We start from the raw sequence: 7579 nt of genomic DNA on the forward strand, positions 1-7579 counted from the left end.
ACTTCAGGCCCTTTGAATAAATGGCTTTAGTTTTCTCCCATCTTTTCAAGTTTCTCTAGCTGCCTTCGTCTCTCTTGCAGGCTTCAGAGACACTTTCCCAATACACCCACCTCCCTTTCTTAACTGGAAAAATACTTTCTGAAATACTTTTGAAACTTTCTGTACTGCTCTTTTGGGAGGGCTTTTGTTCCCTTCCCTGGATGCTGTAAGCACAGAGCTGTCTGCCTTGCTGTCTGAGAGGGCACTTTGAGTTAGAGCTGCTGGCAGCATTGCTTGAATTCAAAGGCTCCTGAGGCAGAAGGTGGCCTTTACAAAGAGTTAGTGCAGATGTAGTCCAGTTTGCTTCCTTACTGGAGACGGGCAGCTGGTGGAGAAATGCTTGGTGCCTTTGAGGGGCAGGGGGAATGGGTATCCTCATATCGGGATGTGTCTGAACTTTCCTAGTCTAGAAAGGAATGATTATCGAGTGGTTACAGTGTCAAACCTGTCTCCCAAGCCCCAGACTTATTCCCTGTGGGATCCTGGGCAAGCCACGTAGCCTCTCTGTGCCTCAGTTCCCCATCTGTACAACGGGGATATTAGCACTGCCTTACCTCACAGGGGAGGAGCGGAGGATAAATACATTAAAGTCCGTGGGAAACTTTGGCGCTGTAGTGAACACATTCAACAACACCAAAATGCTCTCTCCTATTCCAGTCTAGGGATTCTGTGATTGCTGTTAATCAGCTGTTTGTTCCAATATTTTGCAGTACATGTGGATGAGGCTGACAGCCCCATGCATCTTGCTTGCAGTGCCAATCTGCATGAGCGCCCTTAGAATACTTATGATCTGTTTTCATTTAGCTGGAGTGATTTTTTTTTTTTTCTCTAGTTCATGCTGTTTTCCCGAAAGGGGCTGAAATCTAATAGAGCAAGACAATCATCAGTATGAAATATTTCCTACATAAAACATGCAGCAGCTAGTCTCAGCCTGAGATCTAGCTGAATGAGGTTTGGCTGACACAGACTGAAAGGAGTTGACACATGTCTATAGGCTGTTTACTGATGACATCTTTTCCTAAGCCACAGTTATAAGGCAAAAGAGGGCACAAAATGAAACTTACCAAGGAGCTTTAATAATTCAAGCTGCCTTGTGCTGATCTTTTGGTTGCCCTTATGGGAATAAAGCTTCAATTTCAGAGGACCTTGACTCTCTACTTACATGGCAGGAAAGGTGGCCCTGCCAAAGCGGTTGTGACATGGAGAAGTTGGCTGGGGGTGAAGCAATGCCAGCAAATGCTGGGCAAATAAAACAAGGGACACTGATGGCTGGATTTTTTTCAAAAGGTGTTGATCATCTGCAGCACCCATTCACTCCAGTGAGATATGTAGGGTGCTCAGCGGCTCTGCAAATCGAGCTGTTAACATCTGGCACACTAAAGAAACTCAGGCAGAAATTCTTTAAGAACAACATAGGAACAGCCATACTGGGTCAGACTAAAGGTCCCTCTAGCCCAGTATCCTGTCTTCCAGCAGTGGCCGGTGCCAGGTGCCCCAGAGGGAATGAACAGAACAGGGAATCATCAAGTGATCCATCCCCCATTGCCCATTCCCGGCTTCTGGCAAACAGAGGCTAGGGACACTATTCATGCCCATCCTGGCTAATAGTCATTGGTGGACCAATCCTCCATGAACTTATCTAGCTCTTTTTTTAAGCCTGGTAAAGTCTTGGCCTTCGCAACGTCCTCTCAAAAGGAGTTCCACAGGTTAACTGTGCTTTGTATGAAGAAATACATCCTTTTGTTTGTTTAAACCTGCTGCCTGTTAATTTCCTTTTGTGACCCCTAGTTCTTGTGTTATGAAAAGGAGTAAATAACACTTCCTTATTTACTTTCTCCACACTAGTCATGATTTTATAGATCTCTATCATATCCTCCCTGAGTCATCTCTTTTCCAAGCTGAAAAGTGCCAGTCTTATTAATCTCTCCTCATACGGAAGCTATTCCATATCCCAAATCATATATATATAATTTTCTGTACCTTTTCCAATTCCAATGTATCTTTTTTGAGATGGGGTGACCACATCTGCATGTAGTATTCAAGATGTGGGCGTACCATGGATTTATATAGCGGCAATATGATATTTTCTGTCTTATTATCTATCCCTTTCTTAATGATTCCCAACATTCTGTTTGCTTTTTTGACTGCCGCTGCACATTGAGTGGGTGTTTTCAGAGATCTATCCACAGTGACTCCAAGATCTCTTTCTTGAGTGATAACAGTTAATTTAGATCCCATCATTTTATATGTATTGGTGGGATTATGTTTTCCAATGTGCATTACTTTGCATTTATCAACATTAAATTTCATCTGCCATTTGTTGGCCAGCCACCCAGTTTTCTAAGGTCCCTTTGTATCTCTTTACCGTCAGCATTGGAATTAACTATCTTGAGTAGTTTTTTCTCATCGTCCAATTTTGCCACCTCACTGTTTACCCCTTTTCCAGATCATTTATGAATATGTTGAATAGGTCTGGTCCCAGTACAGATCCTTGGGGGACACCACTATTTACCTCTGTCCATTCTGAAAACTGACCATTTATTCCTACCCTTTGTTTCCTATCTTTTAACCAGTTACCAAACCAGGAGAGGACCTTCCCTCTTATCTTTGCACAGAGAATATTCCACGTAATGATTCTGTCTATCACAGGCTATATTAGGGTCAGCTGGTACAAAGCGCCATTCGCAGAAGCCATCCCAATGGGCCAGAGGTGGATGCTCTGCATTCCCATTCAGGCTGTGACCTCCTTTCAGTAGATCGGCTTCAAGGGGGAGATCAGTTGAGTTCTAAACCCAGCAGGTGGCAGGCAGGGCTTTGGTGGTAGAAGGGGGCTGGAATTCTCAGGCCTCTGCCAGGGGTGCAGGAGACATTTTTAAGGAGAAGGAGAAATATTCTAGGGTAGAACTGACCTCCATTGCAGGGAGCAAGTCTGCAAGGAGTCTCTTTCCGGCCTGAAAGTTCCCCTGTAGCAGGGCACTACAGTCTTAAACTCTCACTCAGCTGTGAAATCACCACCCTTTGCTGCAGTGCAAGTCTCAAAGCCAAAGGAGAGCAGCTACCTGCTCTTACGCTGTGACTGTCAGTGACGATGGGCAGGGTGACCCGGTATGAGCTGGTACAAAATGTCGGAGGGGAAGGCCCCAGAGGAGATATAGTAGATAGAATAAGGAGGAAAATTGCACTAGGGCATCTGTCCTACCAACATATGCAGAGTTCCATCCTTACCAACGTGTGACAAGAATAACTTGGGGTTTTATAGTTATCTTACTAAGATCTTAATGCTTATTTAATCAATGCAGTGAAGACTGGAGGGATGGTGTAAGTGCATTTGGGTGCTTAATGGACCATTTTTAAACTAATACCAGACTCCCTGACAACTAGTTGATTGTTCTAGCTTCTTCCCACATGGTAGTCTCATTTCTCTTTGTCATCATCCACTGTCCTCTCTCAGGACAGTTTTGAAAGACTTGAGCATAATTCTAGTGACTGAATAATTACAGTGTTTGTAAGCCGGCGAAGGCTGTGAGTAATTATGGCCCAGTTGCAGATGTAACATCTATTTACACAGACTTAGAGTAGGTAATTCACTAGATAAAATTGTCCATCAGCAGCACATAATGAAATACAGAGCAACAAGGAAACCTCTGTTTTCAGACTGGATTGCTGCTGGTACCAGCACAAGTACGGGGTCTAGTCTGACAGATTTGACCTGGTGGTTTACCCTGGAAGAATGTTGTCCTTTGGTGATAGATTGCCCTGATTAATTGGAACACAAGCATGGAAGATACTGCTTCCATGATCAGCCTCTCTTCTTGACCAAGGAATTTCCGTGTGTGTGTGTGTGTGTAATATATATAAAATATGAAATGGTTTAATTTTTTTTTCTGTTCATTTTTTAAATTCATGCCATGAATGATCCCTAAATGCATTTGCATGGCTTGGAATCAAGCAGCTTTTCACCCTCAATAAAAAAACAAAACAAAACCAAGCTACTGCTGCCATCTGGTGATTGAATAAGAAAAGGCTGCAAAGTTCTATTTGCACGGAGGAAGTGCCACAGGTATCCCTGAATCAGATTTGCAGCTTGAAACACAAAGCACTTAAAAAAAAAAAAAAAAATGCTGTTCTGATGCGGCTTTATGCAAGACTGACTGAATTACCCACTGTTTATGATTGAATTAAGATTAAGGTGATTATTCTTTAATACAGTGGTTTACATTAGTTTATCTGCTTTTTACCTTTTTAAGTAGCTAGTTGTGAGTAATTTACTTAGAAAAACTGATTGCCTGATTTACAGCTTTACCAGGAAACAGGCTAATCCAGCCTGAACAAAGCACTAGGCTATGTACTGTAGGGAGCTATCCTCCACTGGGACTGGGTGATCTAATAGGCATCTTCCATCTCCGTTGTCCTTGATGAGGCTTTATTAATATTGCTTGAAAGCAGGTGCTAAACTAGACAAATTACTTTAGCAATTATTAGTTGTAATTAGTGCACAATGAACACCGCAGTGCTGTAATAGCCATCTTCTGAAAGTAATGTGAACAGCACATCTGTGCAGAATACCCACAAGAGAAATATCTTCCTAGCCTGTGTCCTAAGAGTTTCAAAAACAAAATGAGAAAAGTAGGGGGAATTCCCTCATTACAGCCGCAGATCAGCTAAATTAAATGGCCCCCACAGAGAACTGTCCTGCTTTTTGCCACTTTCTCCTAAATCCTGCGTGCATGCTCACAAATCTGGACAACACCACAAAAGATAAAGCTGGCATCTCTGCATATTGATCCATGGAGTAAAAAATATTTCCACCCCTTAAAGGTCCCATCTACAATGGGAGCCTTTTAGCAGCATTTATAGCAACTCCTGAGAAGCAGAGACCAGACCTGCAAGAAACATTGAATTATAATGGAAATTCTCAGCATACTTTAAAGAGTTCCCTTGTGAAGGCATGGAGCTGATCATAACACTTTAAAAGGGGATGAGGGAAAAATAGAACTTAATAAAATTTTAGATTTTTTTTATATATTTTTAAATTCCTAGAAATCTCCCTGACAACAAGAGGGTTATTCAGAGCTCTTTCCGAGAGGTCTGCTCTTTCTCTCCTTTCAACAGTCATTGCTGCCTCAACACAGTTTATAATGCAGATTATTGTAGTTATCTCTTGTTTTGAAATCTACTAAATGTGTCAGAATTGCAGTGGCTTCCTCCCCACCCCTTTTAATGACTTGTCACAAATGTATTCTGATTTATATTTTACATCTGAAAACTATTCTGTGGATCCAACATTCCTGGCAGCATCAGGGGCCGGAGTCTCCACTGCCATGTTTCTCATGCAATCGTTTCCATTAGTGCAAAGTGACTGTGAAATGGCGGCATTTTAACACCCATCTTGCACTGGCTGAAATGACTGTGCACACATGGGGCAAGGCACCAGAGAATCAAGTCCTAAGGGAGTTACTGTGTCTCTAGGTTCCAAATGGAATAAATGGAGATGGGTGTACCACACTCACTGGCAAGATAAAATAACCAGGCCCCAAGGGGAACCCCTTTGGCTGCTGTTTAATCCTTTGTGAGGACTGTATGTGAGTTTATGGCAGGTCAGGTCCTGGGTTTGCAGACTTCAAAGCTGTGGACTGCACATGTTCAGATTATTGATTTGTCTGTCCCACAAAATGTTTTTTCCTGGCTGGTTTCCAGACAAGTCCTGCTACCCCGTGAGCTCTAAACATGATCTGGGACCTCACTGTGACGTGCCCCTCACCCTGGCATCCAGAAGCTTTAGGAACGCATTGGTAGTGATAACTTAAGTGCTGACAATCTGCTCCGCCTCTACACTGTGGGCCTTAACCCCAGGGATTTATGGCTCAGACACAGATAAGATGCATGGGAGACTAAGAGGCTGGGCTGAATTTGACATTTCTCTGCTTTTCTCCCCCCCCCCCCCCCAGCCCCCCTTACCTGGGCTCTGTTGGATGGAGAAGGCAGCGTTCGACTGACGTGGGTTAGTGCTTACTACCTGATGCAAGAAGTGAGTGTTTAGGAGGGATTTGGACGAGGAGCCAGGACGATTGGGGGACTTCTCTGTGTGTGGAAGATGGCACAAAGGTGGTGGTAGTGGGAGGAGGAAAGCAAAGGGACTGAGCCTGGCGTGGTGGGCAGAGAAGGGATACGTTAAACACTAAACTTGATCTGAATGATGGAGGGTGACAGATGATGACATCCCTGGCGCAGTAGACAGTGCAGATGGACCCATGCGAGTGGACTCTGTTGTCCTGTGGAGAGGCCAACAAAGCCAGTGGGTTGTTTCATGGATGCAAGAATCCATTTGCTGGACCAGAGCTGAAATTAGCAAATGAGACACTAGGTCCATGGAGGTCAGGACTTTCGAGTCCTGTGTCCAACTTCCACTGAAAGTCAGATTTTGCAAGGCCCCTTTGGGAATCCCAGGGAGAATTGCCACACTCCTTTATCAAGGAGAACTGAGTCCCCTCTGCTCTTGTGGCAGACTTGGGTTTCTCAGTGACTTCACAAGCGAAGGGACTTACTGCTTCCCTTATATGTAACACCCTTCTTTGCAGTAACAGTAAATAAATGAGGAGTTTGAAGGAAAAAATATTTTTAATAATCCTGATTTTTATTAAGCAATTTAATGCAATTGACCTTTAACTACAACTCCGGGAGCAGGGAAGAGGCAGGACGCCAGTGCCATCTGCTTCCACGGAGATTGCACCTAAAGCACTGGCAGGATGTGTGCTTACCCCCACTGTGCCAGAACAGGCTCCTATGGGCTGATCGTACCCAGAGAGCAGTGAACTACCAAGAAATGCTGCTTTCTGAGCCTTTTAATGGGTGCCACATTTGCTCCATATCTTAAGCTTCTTATAAACCCGGATACTCTGCTCCCTTTGACAGACAGTCTTGTAACATTTATCAATTCTACCAAAAAAAAAAAAAATCCTTAGAGTCATAGTTTAAGGTCAGAGATGCTCCCCTTATTCTTCTGAGCCACGCAGTCTGGTCTGGCTTCCCCCAGCAAAGGAGGCCATGGATCTGTTTTTATTATTATTACAATCGATATTGTTGAAGCTCCTGCTTCTGCTGAGCCAAGGGGTGAAAAGGAATGTTGCTGGCAGCCTGAGAGTGGGTAGGAAAGCTTCCATGCTGCTCAAGCACTTGCTAGTATTAAGAGACCGTTCAGGATGAATGTTAGTTTGGAATAGTGACCACCTTTCTCAGAACTGGGGGCCTAATACTTGGAGCTTGAATACAGATTAAGGGGTCCGACATAACTGGCCTGAATTTTTGAGTCTCTCTCTTAGCCCCCACCAGCAGCCACTTCAGGCCACCTGTGACTCATGTCACAATGTGCTCATCACGGGAGGGACTTCTTGCCTTGGGAACTGCCAGGCTGCTAAGCTGCAGGAAAGTTCTGCAGCTTCCTGTCTGAATGAAGGTGAAGCAAAGGGGAAGTCCACACAGGGATAAAAAAACCTGTGGCTGACTCAGGCTTGCGGGGCTAAACATTTGCTGTGTAGACATT

The sequence above is a fragment of the Malaclemys terrapin genome, chromosome 2 (genome assembly GCF_027887155.1).
Source record: "Malaclemys terrapin pileata isolate rMalTer1 chromosome 2, rMalTer1.hap1, whole genome shotgun sequence".
In the NCBI taxonomy this organism is placed as follows: domain Eukaryota; kingdom Metazoa; phylum Chordata; order Testudines; family Emydidae; genus Malaclemys; species Malaclemys terrapin.